Source organism: Lithobates pipiens, unplaced genomic scaffold (assembly GCF_037356315.1).
Source record: "Lithobates pipiens isolate NorthernLeopardFrog02 unplaced genomic scaffold, aLitPip1_a1.2 Scaffold_8, whole genome shotgun sequence".
Classification (NCBI taxonomy): Eukaryota; Metazoa; Chordata; class Amphibia; order Anura; family Ranidae; genus Lithobates; species Lithobates pipiens.
Window position 1 is genome coordinate 160,249,859 of NW_027507903.1, and position 15,992 is coordinate 160,265,850.

Here is a 15,992-nt window from a genome sequence, read left to right on the forward strand (position 1 = left end):
AAGGGGGCACAGAGATGAGAGACTTGTGCAGTATGGACTCTATTCCTTAAAGCCTCATACACACGGTGTGATTGTTGGCAGGGGTTTGTCTGTTGATAGACTGTTGTCCTAAAATCTTACCATTAGTACGCTCCTATTGACAATTGTTGTCCAACTTTCGGCCAACAAATGTTGGATTACAGGCTGGTAAATTTTCGGTGGACAACGGTTTGATGTCAAATTTTCGAATGGTCAGTACACAAATCCGTCACACAAAAGTTGAAGGTACAAACGGGCTCGGAATCAATGCACACCAAACACGAAATTAGCAGAAAGGGCCCAAAAGGTGGCGCTCAAGAACTGAAATTCCTCATAATACGTCATTATGTTCGTGGCACCACAATTGTGTACCATTAGTATGCAAGAAAAGATCCTGGCACACGTCCCTTTTGACAAAAATCAGGGGCTCAGTTGGCCAACAATCATACCGTGTGTACGAAGCTTTAGTGTGTATAGAAATAAAGTGACCCTGTTACCACTGAGCCACTTGTTAAAGTGGTTGTAAACCCTTACAACACACTTTGACCTACAGGTAAGCCTAGATTAAGGCTTACCTGTAGGTCCAAGAAATATCTCCTAAACCTCTACGGTTTAGGAGATATTTGCCCGAAGACAGGCACCACTGTCTACGGCGCATGCCGTAGTAGTCCATTATGCGATGCATAGTAGTCCATTATGCTTTGCCTTTGCAGAGAATGAAAGAGGAAGTAAACTCATCAGGGTTTACTTCCTCTTTAAGAAAGCTGTAAAAATAGAGGATATATACCGGTAGTTATCTTTCCAGTGGTCTGTGTATTAAAACCACAGGCGGCACACTCTGTGATCGCTAAGTCCTTCCAACTCAGCTGATCACAAATCGAGGTAAAGGACAATCACAGCGGTCCTTTACTACGTGATCAGCTGTCAGCAAATGACAGCTGATCACAGGATGTAAAGGCAAGCCGGTTATCAGCTTTTCTTTCCTCACGCTGACAGTGTGAATAGAGAAGAAAAAAGAAGATAACCAGCTTATGTTAAAGGGACAACGGCACTGATAATTGATTGTGTCCTGATTACCAGGGCAGGCCCACCAGTGCTGCCAATTAGAGCCCACCAGTGCTGCCAATCAGTGCCACCTATCAGTGCCGCCAATCAGTGCCAATCAGTGCTGCCTATCAGTGCCTTTTAGTGCAGCCTCATCCATGCCACCTATCAGTGCAGCCTCATCTGCGCACAACAGTGAAGGAGAAAAATTACCTGTTTGCAAAATTGTATAATAAACTATGAAAAGTGTTTTTTTTTTTTTTTTTAATTTTCAGTCTTTTTCCATTTGTTTAGCAAAAAATAAAAAAACAAGTGTCAAAAGAAAGCTCTATTTGTGTGAAATAAAATTATAAAAATGTCATATGGGTACAGTGTTGCATGACCGTGCAATTGTCATTCAAAGCTGAAAGCTGAAAATTGGCCTGGGCAGGAAGGGGTATAAGTGCCCAGTAGGCAAGCGATTAAAGTGGAACTTTAGTTAGAAAATTAAATCCCCTTTCACAGGGGATTTATGATCAGGTCCACCTGTTAGTTTTTTAGGCGGACCTGATCGGATCCTCCATTCAGCTCTAAGGAGCGGTGGATGTGAGCGGTCACATGTCCACTGACATCCACCGATATCTGATCCGATCCTGTCCGTGAAAAATCCAGACGGATGATGACCCTATTTCCATCCGTCTGGCTGATTGGATGAAAACGGGCAGGCCGTCCGTTTTCCTGTGATCTCCCCATAGAGGACAGCGGGGCTCTGACATGTCCATGAAAAATTTAAAAATTATGGAAATTAAATATGAACTATCTAGATGTGCCAAAGATCGCTATATATATCCTCTGCAAGGTGCGATAAGTAATAACTTATGTGCTAATAAATGTGTTATAACCTCTGCTTGACAAGTCAGGACAGAAGCCTGTGGGGGAGTGCTTAATAATAGTAATGTCACTTGATGGAATAAACCAAAATGGTGTAAACCAAAACATTGAGGGAGTTCAGCCCCTATGGTATGGATGTACTACTGTGCTACACCCTCTGCAGAAATGCCATGTGTTTAGTTTTGAAACCCACGTAAAAGAAAGAAAAAATTTAATTAAACCTTATTGTAGATGGTGTAAAAGTTATACCCTCAGCCTATGTGGAGTGTACAAAAGAAATAAATTGGTAAAAATAAAGAAAAAAAATAATAATAAAAATAAAGTTAAACCACTATACTCCTGTACTGCTTATCCTCGTATGCAACCACTGAAAATAAATAAAACGTTATTTGAAAAAAATAAATAAAGGTAAAGTGTGTTCTTAAATAAAACTAGTCTGTAAACATATTGCACAATGCCTGTGCAAAGATAACAAGAGGTGAGAAATTTCTAATGTGAATTCAGTAAGTGCTAGTACAATCATTTGTTGGAATTATTATATCATGTGTTGCAAACTCTGGCGGGTTGCAACACATGATATAAGCAGATGGGGACAGGGAACAAACAGGACAAAGAGAGGATGGATGGAAAAGGCTTGCGGGGCAAGGTAAGGGAGGGACGGGTTCAGGTACAGGGATCGGGTTCAGAGACAATATCAGGATCAGGTTCAGAGCTCACAGAATCAGGGCAGAAGGAAGATACCAAGGCAAGGTGTGTGTGCTTGCCGGTATTTATACACATCTCCTGCAATCAGGCTCAAGTGACGCCTGATCTCAGGAGATGATGTCGGCTCCACACTGCCAGGAACCACCCGCTGGTGGACGCCAGTACTGCGGCCCAAAGATCACATAGTACCACCAGCAGGGGAAAGCTCCCTTGACAGTGCCAGACTGCCAGGAGACACCCGCTGGTGGACATCAGTACTGCATGCCAAATGTCAGACAGTGCCATTAGCGGGTGGAACCTTTCCTGACATCTGGAGAGGCCTGAAATGTAGGTTTGCCCATTGGGTGGCTGGCATAATTGAGGTTAAATTTCCCAAGGCTGACATAACTTTTCTGATCGACATCTGCTGATTCGATTGTAGTATAGTTACCACATTCTGGACTTTGATTTTTTTCTCTTCCAGGAGAGAATCCACTGAATTTATTTGGTACCCCAGAAATTATACTTGCTGAGCCAGATTGAAGTTTGATTTCTGAATGTTCACTATCCAACCCAGGGATTCCAAATGACTGCCGGCCTTGCCTAGATCTTCTTGCAACTTTTCCCTGGATGGAACAAAGAAGAGGAGGTTGTCTAGATATGGGATTACTGCAATCCCCTGAAGGCAAAGAGGGGTGAGGGCTTCTGCCATAACCTTTGTAAAGACCCGCGGAGCCGATGTAAAGCAGAAAGAAAGGGCCCTAAATTGCAGATGTAGGACCTCCTTCCCCATATTAACCGCCAACCTTAGAAATTTCTGGGACTGAGGTGCTATAGGAATATGTAGGTAAGCATTTCTCAAGTCAATCTAAGCCATAAAGCATTCCTTGGTCAGCATATTCCTGACAGTGACGATAGAGTCCATACAAAACTTCTTCTATAGGACTGACTTGTTCAATGGTTTCACGCTGAGAATCAAGAGGAAATTTCCGGATGGCTTTTTTATCAGGAATATGTGAGAATAGAATCCCTGATAACTCCTCTGGAGACACCGGTATCACAACCCTTTGATGCATCAGATCCTTTAACAGGTTCTCCTCATAGCCAGGGCCTTTGTTGAGTCCCTTGGTAGGTTTGTTACAAAGTATCTTTCTGAAGGAAGATCCGAAAACTCTATTTTGTAACCTTGGGACAGCATGTTCAAAATATATAGATTTTTTGTTATGCTGGCCCAATGAGGGAGAAAGTTCTGAAGTCTTCTTCCCACTGGCAATGACAAGTCTTTTTTCTTTTTCATGGGAAATTACATCTTTTTATCTGCTGTCCTATCTGGGACTGAATCTAAGACAAGTTCAAAAGGTAAATCTCCCAAGAATGGTAACCCAAAAAGCTTATTTTTGGATTCTGCATCCCCCAGACAGGTCTTTAGCCACAATGTCCTCCTGGCTGAGTTAGTTAGGGCTGCAGATCTTGCTGTCATTCTAATCGACTCTGCTGAAGCATTTCAAATAAAGGCCACAGCAGCTGACAAAGTCGAGAAAGAATCCAGAATTTCTTGCTTTGATGAGTCTGCTATAATATGGGCTTTGAGCTGATTCACCCAATATTCCATATTCCCGGAGACACAAGTAGTCGCCATAGCTGGTTTGACATTACCCAAGATGGATTGCCAAGCCTTTTTAAGTTGTTGATCCATCCTTTTATCCATGGGATTTCTTAATAGAAAACATATATACTGGTGCTCAAATAATATATTAAATGTGTGTTACTGGTGTGCTACAATCAAATGGACCCCTTCCATGAAGTGGTAAAAATGACTCCTATCAAATTATAGATTGCACAAATTACCCTGTTAACAGTGCTCAATTTAATACTTGTACATATATCACATGCAACCTTAATAATACCACCTATATTGCGTTTCACTAATTGAATACTCCAATTCAAACTGACACTACTATCTGTAACAAAAACAGGTGCTCATAAACTAAACATCAAAATAACAAAAAAACAAAAAACAAAAACAAAAAATCAAACAAAAAAATTCCCCAAATACAAGTCCGTGTATACTCTCAGTTTCAGAGATCTGTGTATAAAGAAGGGGTACAACCCCCCTAGAACAACAGAGTTCCTTTAATTGGGTCTTCCTATTTCCACATGCGTGACTCCACACCACAATTCACCCTTCGTGCCACCACCACCTTGTGAAATGGCCACTCACCAAAAATAAATGGAAGCTCGCCTTTGGTTCATTCATTGGATAACCACTCCTTATGCTCGCTTATTCTCCTGTTAGCAATCCACCGATTATGTAAACGCATAAAAAAGCATATGGAACCAACATAGTGTAAAACGTTACGACTTTTATTATAAAAAAAATAAAAAAAAAGATTGCACTCACATGTTCCTGTGTCTGCTATCCGACACTAAGCTTATCCAGCCATGAATCAGGGAGCGCTCTGAGCCAGTAAATGTGATTCCACAGGTGACCTCTTCCCCCCTCTCCTTTGCTCACCTTTTACTGGCGCTTACGCTACAACTGGTTCCCGCAGCCTCTACGCGTTTTGCAGTTCCCTCTGCTTGCTAATGACGCAGCATGTGTTTTTGATGTTTATGTCAGGGAACTCACCATACGTATGCCCGTCCCCGTATAGCGACAGTTTCCCTTCGTTCCAGGCGGCATGCGCGGTGTCCCCGTCAGAGGCGTACGAATTCCAGGATGAACGGTCGTATGCTAATCCGAACACGTGGACGTACGCCAATCCGAACACGTGGACGTACGCCAATCCGAACACGCGAAGACACCCGCGCAAACTGAACGGATGTACGTATTCACGCACGGACGGCCACTTCCACCAATCCTGGCTCACTCCCCTCTATATAAACAGGATCCTGGCCTGACATCAGTGCTGGATCGTCTTCAGCTACTCCTGTAGACCTGATCGTTGCTCCTGTGACCTTGCTCCTGTGACCTTGCTCCCGTGATCCTTGTTCCTGTGACCCGTTCCTGACACCCGCTCTTTGGATACCCTGTGCTACTATCTCCTGGACTACCTTTGACCCCGGCTTGGACTTCGACTTTGGCTTGTCTCCTGAATCTGTACCTCGTTTGCTTGCACGTTGCCAGACCCTTGCTTGTTCCTGATTACGCACCTGCCTCCTGTTATTGTACCGCATTGCCTGCCAGTTGCCGACCTTGCCTGTTACAGACACGCAGTGCTTCCTGCACACCTGCTGATCTTCCGGTGCCTACCTACGTGACCAGTCAACATCTCTTCTACCGCGAGGACCCAGCATCTCCAAGGTCTGCTACTTCCACCTTCAGGCACCTGCACCCTTTCGTGTCCTCACGCTCCCTGTCCCCATCCTCAGGGGCGTGGAGACCAGAACCGTGCGAGAGGCCACCCTCAGCAGTCTGACTCCACTGTAAGGTACGTGACAGTTTAGTTTATGAGCACCTGTTTTTTTAAAAGATAGTAGTGTCAGTTTGAATTGGAGTATTCAATTAGTGAAACACAATATAGGTGGTATTATTAATGTTTCATGTGATATATGTACAAGTATTACATTGAGCACGGTTAACAGGGTAGTTTGCGCAATCTATAATTTGATAGGAGTCATATCCTCGACTGCTAGGTCAGTTGATCTTGAGACCTGGGAAAAGGCTGCATCGAGTTTTGGGGTTTTATTCCAAAGTGCCTCTGGGTCTTCATCAAATGGAAAGTGCCTTTTAAGGGCTTTAGGAAAAAAGCTTTCTTTCTGGTGCCCATTCCTTCTTAATAGCTTCAGAAATTACTGAGTGCACATGAAAAGTATGAATTTTCGGCTCACTGAGACCTGCGTACACCCTGTCATGCAGAGATAATTATTTTCTTTCCTCTTCTAGGCCCAGAGTAGTATAGATTGCTTTTAACAGGCCATCTACGTGTTCTAAAGACAGTTTGTATTTAGAAGGTATATTTTCCATACCTGCATCAGTCTCCACCGCCAGGACCATTAGTGAGCCCTGAGAGGATTGTGAGGTAGCTGGCTGACTTAGGCATGGATTTGTTAGTGAAGAGCGAAATGATTTAATGGTGGCATCCAGTTCTTTATTAACTGATGTCATCAAATCGATGCATGCGGAAGAAGCTTCTTCTTTAACTAGAGAATAAATACAAATTTAACACAAAGTCTTCTTCCAACCTTCAGGTAGTTTTGCTTTACATGAAGGACACTCCCTTGTTTGCCACCGGATCAGAGCTCTTGGCTTGCCATGATACAAAAACAAAAAAAACATCCTAGTGAGACAACCTGTCCTTTCAAAGAAGGCTCACCACAGGTGCACAGTGAGAAACAACAGTGGTCTCATAGTGACAAAAAGTTGTCACTAAAAGATATATTGCTCACACGTGCCATGGTTATATGCACCCCAAAATACATTTTGCTGCTTCTCATGTGTGGTTTTCCCATACTCAGGAGAAGCAGAAAAATGTATTTTTGGGAGCCTAGCCGTGTACGGGGCCCCCTCCTCACTACCTATCACAGTTTTGAAGGCCATAAAATGCCAATATGGCACAAAACCCAGCCAAATGACCCCATTTTGAAAAGTAGATATCCCGAGCTATTTGCTGAGAGGCATGTTGAGTCCATGAGATATTAGTATTTTTGCCACAAGTTGCGGAAAAATTACAAACTTTTTTTTTTGCACAAAATTGTCGCTAAATGATATATTGCTCAAACACGCCATGGCCATATGTGGAATTACACCCCAAAATACATTCTGCTGCTTCTCCTGAGTACGGAGATACTACATGTGTGGGACTTTTTGGGAGCCTAGCTGCGTACGGGACACAATCACCGCCTTCAGGATTTTTAAGGGCATACATTTTTGATTTCACTCCTCACTACCTATCACAGTTTTGATGGCCATATAATGCCAAGATGGCAAACCTCCCCCCCCCCCCCCCCAATGACCCCATTTTGGAAAGTAGGAAAGTAGACACCCCAAGCTATTTGCTGAGAGGCATGTTGAGGCCATGGATTATTTTATATTTTGCCACAAGTTGCAGGAAAATGAAAAACATTTTTTTTTCTTTTGTACAAAGTTGTCACTAAATGATATATTGCTCACAACTGCGGGGGTGTGGAACTGCCGCTCCTCCCTTTTTTGTTGGTAGCTGCAATATCTGTAAGCCAATACGAGTCTGTCCCTTCTTCCAGATTAGTTCTCTGAACAATGTTTCAGATTTTGGTCGTGTAATAATTGTTCACATACAAGTGGTACCCCTTTCCGAACCAAGTCCCACACAATCTTGCCAGCACTCCCTATTTAGTCAGGGCAGTTTGTTGACTCTATGTGACTATCTTTGCCCTCGTAAACCATAAAACTACATGTATAGCCTGTGGCCCTGTCACAGAGCTTATACATCTTGACCCCATATCTGGCTTGCTTGCTGGGAAGGTACTGTTTGAATGACAAGTGGCCAGAAAACTTAATCAGGGACTCATCAACGTAGATGGGGAGTAAACAAGTCTGCAAAACGTTGGTTAAAGTGGTTTAGGAGAGGCCGAATTTTGTAGAGCCGATCGTATCCAGGATCTCCACGAGGACGATAGAGGTCATTGTTGTTGAAGTGCATGAACTGCAAGATTTGCTTGTATCGTGCCCTTGCCATGGAAGCAGAGAACACGGGCATATGGTGAATTGGGTCAGTGGACCAATATGACTGCAACTCATTCTTTTTAACCACTTAAAGGGGTTGTAAAGGTAAATGTTTTTTCACCTAAATGCATTCTATGCATTAAGGTGAAAAAAACATCTCACAGTGCCGGCGCCCCCAGTCCCCCCGCTTTACTTACCTGACCCGTCTAAAATCCCACGCTCGCCCCTGCCGTCCTCTTCGCCGCTCAGCCTGGCCGCTGATTGGCTGGACTGGATGGATTGAAAGCAGCACAGCCATTGGCTCGCGCTGCTGTCAATCACATCCAATGACGCAGTGCGCTGGGGGGCGGGGCCGTGTGATACAGCGAGTGGCTATAGCTGTATCATGGGAGCGCGCCCGCAGTTGCTTCTCACCATGCGAGGGAGCTCACATGAACGTGAGAAGTACCTGCGGGAGGAAGCAGAGACAGCCGCCGAGGGACCCCAAAAGAGCAGGTTCGGGGCCACTCTGTGCAAAACGAGCTGCACAGTGGAGGTAAGTATAACATGTTTGTTATTTTAAAAAAATAAAAAAATTTACTTTACAATCCCTTTAAGCCCTGGACCAATTTGCAGCCAAAGGACCAGGCCCCTTTTTGCGATTCGGCACTGCGATGCTTTAACTGACAATTGCGCGGTCGTGCGACGTGGCTCCCAAACAAAATTTACATACTTTTTTTCCCACAAATAGAGCTTTCTTTTGGTGGTATTTGATCACCTCTGCAGTTTTTATTTTTTGCACTATAAACAAAAATAGAGCGACAATTTTGAAAATTTTTTATATTTTTTACTTTTTGCTATAGTAAATATCCCCAAAAAATCTATAAAAAAATATTTTTCCTCAGTTTAGGCCGATATGTATTCTTCTACATATTTTTGGTAAAAGAAAATCACAATTAGCGATTATTGATTGGTTTGCGCAAAAGTTATAGCGTTTACAAAATAGGGGATAGTTTTATAGCATTTTTATTAATATATTTTGTTTACTAGTAATGGCGGCGATCAGCAATTTTTATTGTGACTGCGACATTATGGTGGACACATCGGACATTTTTGGGACCATTGTCATTTATACAGCAATCAGTGCTATTTAAATGCACTGATTCCTGTGTAAATGACACTGGCAGTGAAGGAGTTAACCACTAGGGGGCGAGGAGGGGTTATGTGTGACGTTATGTGTTTTTTTTCTATTGTAGGGGGCGTGGCCTGGCATGTGACGTCACTGATCATCTTTCCCTATAAAAGGGAACAGATGATCAGTGACAAGCTCAGTAGGAAGCACGGGGAGAGGTTTGTTTACACATACCTTTCCTCGTTCTTCAGCTCTGTGACCCGATTGCAGGACACCAGCGGCGATCAGGTCCGCTGGTCCCGCGGCCACGGAGCTCAGGACCGGGTCGGGAGCGCGCCACCGGCGGCGTGCTCCCGACCCACGGATGGGCACTTAAAGAGCAACGTACAGGTACTTGCTTCTGCCCAGCCGTGCCATTCTGCCGACGTATATGTGCAGGAGGCGGTCCTTAAGCAGTTAACTATGCCCATGTCGAGAAAGGTTAACTGGTTTCCAATCTCTGGCAAGGGAGGACTGGAGATTATCGGTGATGTGTTGACCAGCATACAAATTGCTATGTGAAAAACAGCGAATAAAAATCAAGTGACGTAAAATCAGCTGTTTCCACCTGAATGCCGGGTTGACCAGTGAATGGGGAAGTACGGGCGCTGCAGAAGTGGTGGGTTCCCAATTAGGATTGGCGAATTCTGTAGGAATGGCACTATGGGCACAACGGGCCTGTCTTTGTCTTCTTGGTGGCAGTGGGACACTACTTGTGCTAGCAACCTCGCCAGCTTGAACTGCACTTATGAGACTTGCCACGTCACCACGTGCTACTGCAGTGCTGGTTTGACTATGACCAGGGTGTACTAGGCCATTGGTACTTGCTAGTTCACCAGAAGGAATAGCGGTGCTAGTACCTCTCTGCTCCATACGAGGGACCTGTGGTTCTTGCACCTTGACAGCAGAAGAAGATCGGGATCGGGTACGCCTGACCTTGGCAGGGACCACAACTCCATCATCAGAGCTATCTGTCATAGTGGCGCTGCTGTCTACAGGATCATATTCTGAGCCTGAATCTGACAGATGAGTGACTTCCTCTTCACTATCTGTCATGCTCAGAAACGTGTAGGCCTCTTCACTAGTGTACCTTCGATTTGCCATTTTGGGCTCTAAATTTAGTGGTACACTACTGAGACAGGTAAAAAAGCTCCTAGGCTGTCAGCGACTGTATAAAAATGCTACCAAAAAAACTGTTAGCAATCGCAGGGATCAGGCCTGACTCTGCGAACGCTGCAGTTATGTGTGTTTAGAGTTTTGTAAGTGACTGTGATCGATTGATCGATACTGCACTTGGGTGGGCTGGGCTGGGCGGAGGGGCAAAAATGCAGGTGCTAGCAGGTATCTGGGCTGATCCCGCTAGCACTGCGTTTTTGGGAACCCTAAACTGCTGGGGACGCTAATATAGATCTGATCAGATCAGATATCGATCCGTTCAGATACTATACTACTAAGGGAGGTGTATGCTGCATGTGTGGATGTTATTGGTACTGGCACTAACCTGACGCTGCCTGGGGCGACGCAGACCCTAAAACCTAACTGATATCACCCGCCGGGCGATCAAGGGGTTAAACCTTTATTAGGTAATAAACGGCAGGTATAAAAAACAAACTAACTAACCAGTGTCACCTGTAACACTTATACGGTGATCACTGGTGAAATCTGGGGTTAAAACCTTTATTAGGTAGTATATGGGGGTACCTGACGCTATAAAAAGCTGACGGTGAACCTAAATACCTGGCTAACACTAATACGGCGATCAGAAAAAAGATTGCTTAGTGACACTGGCAACAGGGGGGTGATCAAGGGGTTAAACCTTTATTGCGGGGGGGGGGGATTAGGGGGGTACCCTAGCCCTAAAGGGGCCTACCACTTACTGCCCTATCACTTATGACAGTCACAAATGACACCAATGCAGTAATCAGTAAAAATAAAAAACTGCTGTTGGTGTCGGGGGGTGCGAGGTGATTGGGTGTGATCGGGGGTGATTGTGGGAGTGATTAGTGTGCCTGCGTGTTCTACTGTTAGTGTAGTGTTGGTGCAGACACAGCGGACACTATCCGATGGGGGACTCTATATGATAGGACACCGGAAAAAGAAGGCTTCACGAGAAGCGATGACATCACTTCCTCTACTTCTGTTTACATTACAGAAGCAGAGGAAGCTTCTCATTCTTCAGGAGCGATCATGAGGGGGTGGCCATGAGTCGGTCACCTCCCCCTCAGCACTGATCGCTCCTGGAACAAACCCAACCGCCGCAGGCTCACGCTGGGAGGCAGGGATGTACAGGTACGCCCATATGCCTGCCCGTGCCATTCTGCCGACGTACATCGGCGTTCGGCAACTGGTTAAATGGACTGTAGAGTGTTTCTGCAAAACTGAAAATGCGCTAAAAAATGCATAGGTGTGAACCAGGTCTAAAGGCCAATCTGCTGACAGCCTAAAGATTTACCGCTGCTCAGGGGAGCTGGGCTTCAGCAAAAAGGCATCTCCAGCAAGAAGAAACAGGAGTAATTCTGGAGGCAATTTACAGCAAACACTAATTATTAATGTGGAATGTGTGTTCCTTGCTAAATAACATTATTTTTTATTAGATTTGTTTGGGTAAAGTTCCGCTTTAATAACCATACAATCCGGCTAGGATTTGTGGAGCCCCTTCAGCAATGCCAAGTAGAATGTTGGAAAGGAATTCTCACCTTTCCTTCCCGTTTCGTTTTATATAATGTATATAATGTATATAATGTGGCCACCTCATTGTTTACCTAATTTGTCTGCTTGATTTACTTTGCTAATAAAACTTTTATATAAAAGAAAAGGAATTCTCACTTCTCTTGCTGCATTGCTTGTCCCAACAATCACCTTTATTATCAGTATTATGACAGCAATAGCACCCTCATTTATCACTCATGACAGGTGTAGTGCTGTGTAGGTAGGTGTAGTGTTGTCAGGTAGGTGTAGTGTTGTCAGGTAGGTGTAGTGTTGTGTAGGTAGGTGTAGTGCTGTGTAGGTAGGTGTAATGCTGTGTAGGTAGGTGTAATGTTGTGTAAGTAGGTGTAGTGCTGTGTAGGTAGGAAGGTGTAGTGCTGTGTAGGTAGGTGTAGTGTAGGTAGGTGTAGTGCTGTGTAGGTAGGTGTAGTGTTGTCAGGTAGGTGTAGTACTGTGTAGGTAGGTGTAGTGTTGTGTAGGTAGGTGTAGTGTTGTCAAGTAGGTGTAGTGCTGTGTAGGTAGGTGTAGTGTTGTCAGGTAGGTGTAGTGTTGTGTAGGTAGGTGTAGTGTTGCGTAGGTAGGTGTAGTGTTGCGTAGGTAGGTGTAGTGTTGCGTAGGTAGGTGTAATGTTGTGTAAGTAGGTGTAGTATAGGTGTAGTTCTGTGTAGGTAGGTGTAGTGTAGGTAGGTGTAGTGTAGGTAGGTAGGTGTAGTGCTGTGTAGGTAGGTGTAGTGTTGTCAGGTAGGTGTAGTGTTGTGTAGGTAGGTGTAGTGTTGCGTAGGTAGGTGTAGTGTTGCGTAGGTAGGTGTAGTGTTGCGTAGGTAGGTGTAATGTTGTGTAAGTAGGTGTAGTATAGGTGTAGTTCTGTGTAGGTAGGTGTAGTGTAGGTAGGTGTAGTGTAGGTAGGTAGGTGTAGTGTTGTGTAGGTAGGTGTAGTGTTGCGTAGGTAGGTGTAATGTTGTGTAAGTAGGTGTAGTATAGGTGTAGTGCTGTGTAGGTAGGTGTAGTGTAGGTAGGTAGGCGTAGTGCTGTGTAGGTAGGTGTAGTGTAGTGTAGGTAGGTAGGTGTAGTGTTGTGTAGTCAGGTAAGTGCAGTGTAGGTAGGTGTAGTGCTGTCATGTAAGTTTAGTGTAGGTAGGTGTAGTACTATCAGGTAGGTGTAGTGCTGTGTAGGTAGGTGTATTACTGTGTAGGTAGATACAGTGTTGTCAGGTAGGTGTAGCGTAGGTAGGTAAGTAGGTAGGTAGGTAGGTAGGTAGGTGTTTTGCTGTGTAGGTAGCCCCTCCCCCTCCTTCTCTAGTCAGCCACCTCCACTCATCTCAGCTCATCAATCCAGCGACGTGAACGTAAGGGGGCGTGTCAATCAAGGCAGCTAATAGGAGATGAGACATGTTCCTGCGCATGTGCAGATTCCTCAGCTGTCACTGCCTTCTTAGCCCGTTGTACTGGTGGCTGTTGTCCGGGTAACTATGTCATGAAGTCGGGGTGACAGCTGATGGTGGCTCTTGTGTAGAAGTCGGGATGACCCAGGTGAGAGATGATGGGATGGATGAATGGAGGAGGAGGGGTGCCTGCTGGGAGTGTGTGCCCCCATGAGAAGGATCAGACCAGGAAGGGATCAGTGTGTGCAGCTGGCAGACATCGGGGCATGCAGTGTGTGCTATCTCCTGGTGATCGGTGCCCTCTCTGCACCCACAGCCCTTCCCTCCATCATAGGACGACCTGGACGTGTCCTGAGTGTTGTCTGATGGGGAGGGGAAGTGCGGACCCCCCTCCATGGCAGGATAGGGGCTGGGAACTCATTTCTACATACTCTGTCTGTCTATCATATATATATATATATAATAATATATATAATCTCTGTCTAGCATGGATAGAGTTGCTCAGGGTTAAATCCCCGGCCAGGTTTTTATTGCTGATGGGTCATTAGTGAATCTTTAGTCTGTATCTACCTTTGGCCTCGCTTACTCTGGGTGTACTACAACATACACCCCTATGAGAGTTGTGATCACCCACATCCCTGTACAGGTAGTTCCATTCATGTCAGTTGGGATGCAGCGGCTGCACAGACACATTGCTGGGTTTTTGACATCCATGTTGATCCCCAAACTCACCCAGCCTGTGTTCAGGGTGTGCCATAGGGAGCAGCGGCTGTGTCCCGCCTGACATCAATGGGCACTGCCTGTATTAGGTGCACAGATCACCTGTATGTCCCTGCACAGGTACACCCGGCCCTCATGTGGGCATATGCTGCAGGGCGCCCTGTGTGTGTGTGTTTTACTATTTCATCTTCATATAAGATTAATATGGCCCTTCCATTGGCCTGCACACAGAGGTAGTTCAGATGACTGTGTCGTTGGATGTACTGTCCCATTACCTTCACTTTCATCTCCTGATTCATCGTTTGTTTCATATTCACTAATAATTGTCGGTAAATCTTTTACCTGGATCTGCAGTTGGCTGTTTTGTATTAAGCTGGCCATAAATGGATTCCCCCCCCCCCCCCCCCCTTTCTTCCTTCTTTTTTTTTTTTTTTTTTATCAGCCAGGGAGGTAAAAAAACAATACTAATTCCCCCATCCACACAATTGAGGTGGATGGAGGAATGTTGTCCTCTGCACTATTATAGTCTCACAGTGAGGACTTCGCCACTATCAGAATACACTGATCAGCACTGCAGCCAACTGGCTGCAGTGCTGATTGCATGAAAACTTACCAACACTCCTGTTGGAGAAGCCGATCATTAGATTTCTTCTCTCTAGTGACCCCAAACTTTTTGCTACCAGGGATCGGGTTCAGGGAAGCCAGTTTTCCCAGGGCACGGGGAGGAGGGGCTTGTCACGGAGTCTGTCCTTAGTTCTCCTTCACATCACATTAATGTAAAGGGGACTGCACTGTAATGATTACAGTGCCCCTCGCAATCACAGAGTCCTTGCAGTCTGCCCTCCCCCCTCCTCCAGCAGTGTAGCTGCTCACTTTTTTAATAAACAGACACTCGCCTGTCCTGTTGTCCAGCGATGCGGCCACCCGAAGTCTCTCGGCGGCACCGGAATTGCAAGTGTGGGTGGGCACTGCGCATGCGTGAGTTGCCCTGCGCTCTCTTGTGGCCAGGCAATCTTCTGGGACCTGTGACCTAGAAGATTGCAGAGAGGGAGGGGGAGAGGAGGCAACGAGAGCAGGATGTGGGAGCTGTGTACCTGTCAAATCTAGGTACCTGCTCCCCCCCCCCCCCCCACCAAAAACAGTTACATGCCAAATGTGACATGTAAGGGGGGCAAGGAGTGCTTAAAGCAGAAGGTCCACTTTTGGGTGGAATTTTTAGCTTTTAGTGGTTAAACTGAATGGGATGTTTTACAGGGTGAACATTTTGAAATTGCTTTAAGTCAGGGGGTAAAGAGGAGATACAATGCCTCCCGTCGCCTGTCAAATACCCTCTAAAAAAGGATCCAAATATGAATTGCTCTTCAGAGGGCACCAAAAGTGTGAAAGAGTCCTTAGGGACCAGCTGCAGGGAATCCACAGGCAATGGCAGTGACTAGTCCTTTGGCCTCTGCCCTTCTTATTTTGCACAGCATCCAGAGTCCTGCAGTTCCTCTTTATACTAGAAATGGAAAAGTGCTTTGTAAAGGGGAGAATGTGGGGGGGGGGGGGGGGGATGTTGCTTCAGTAAGCACTGGTGTTTATTGAGCCATCCATCCATCCATCTATCCAAGAGAATCAGTCACAATGGGCATTTAGAATAATCATTCAGCCACATTGTTTTATTTCTGTTTGGGTAGAGAAGCAAAGGTTTCCCTTGCTTTATATGGCAGTTTGTAGCCCCAATGGAGAGATTTCACCTTCTTGTCCTCTCTAATGAAGCTGTTAGTTGATTGACC

At 45.3% G+C, this 15,992-nt stretch overlaps 1 protein-coding gene across 1 annotated transcript in view; it reads left to right on the plus strand.

Moving 5' to 3' along the window:
- The first annotated feature begins 13,502 nt into the window (after nucleotides 1-13,502).
- Nucleotides 13,503-15,992, plus strand: part of TMEM243 (transmembrane protein 243) — a 47,772-nt gene continuing 45,282 nt past the window's right edge. The window contains exon 1 of the mRNA XM_077471948.1: nucleotides 13,503-13,645. The gene's annotated coding sequence lies outside the window, so the exon portion shown is untranslated. The remainder of the gene's footprint in view (nucleotides 13,646-15,992) is intronic.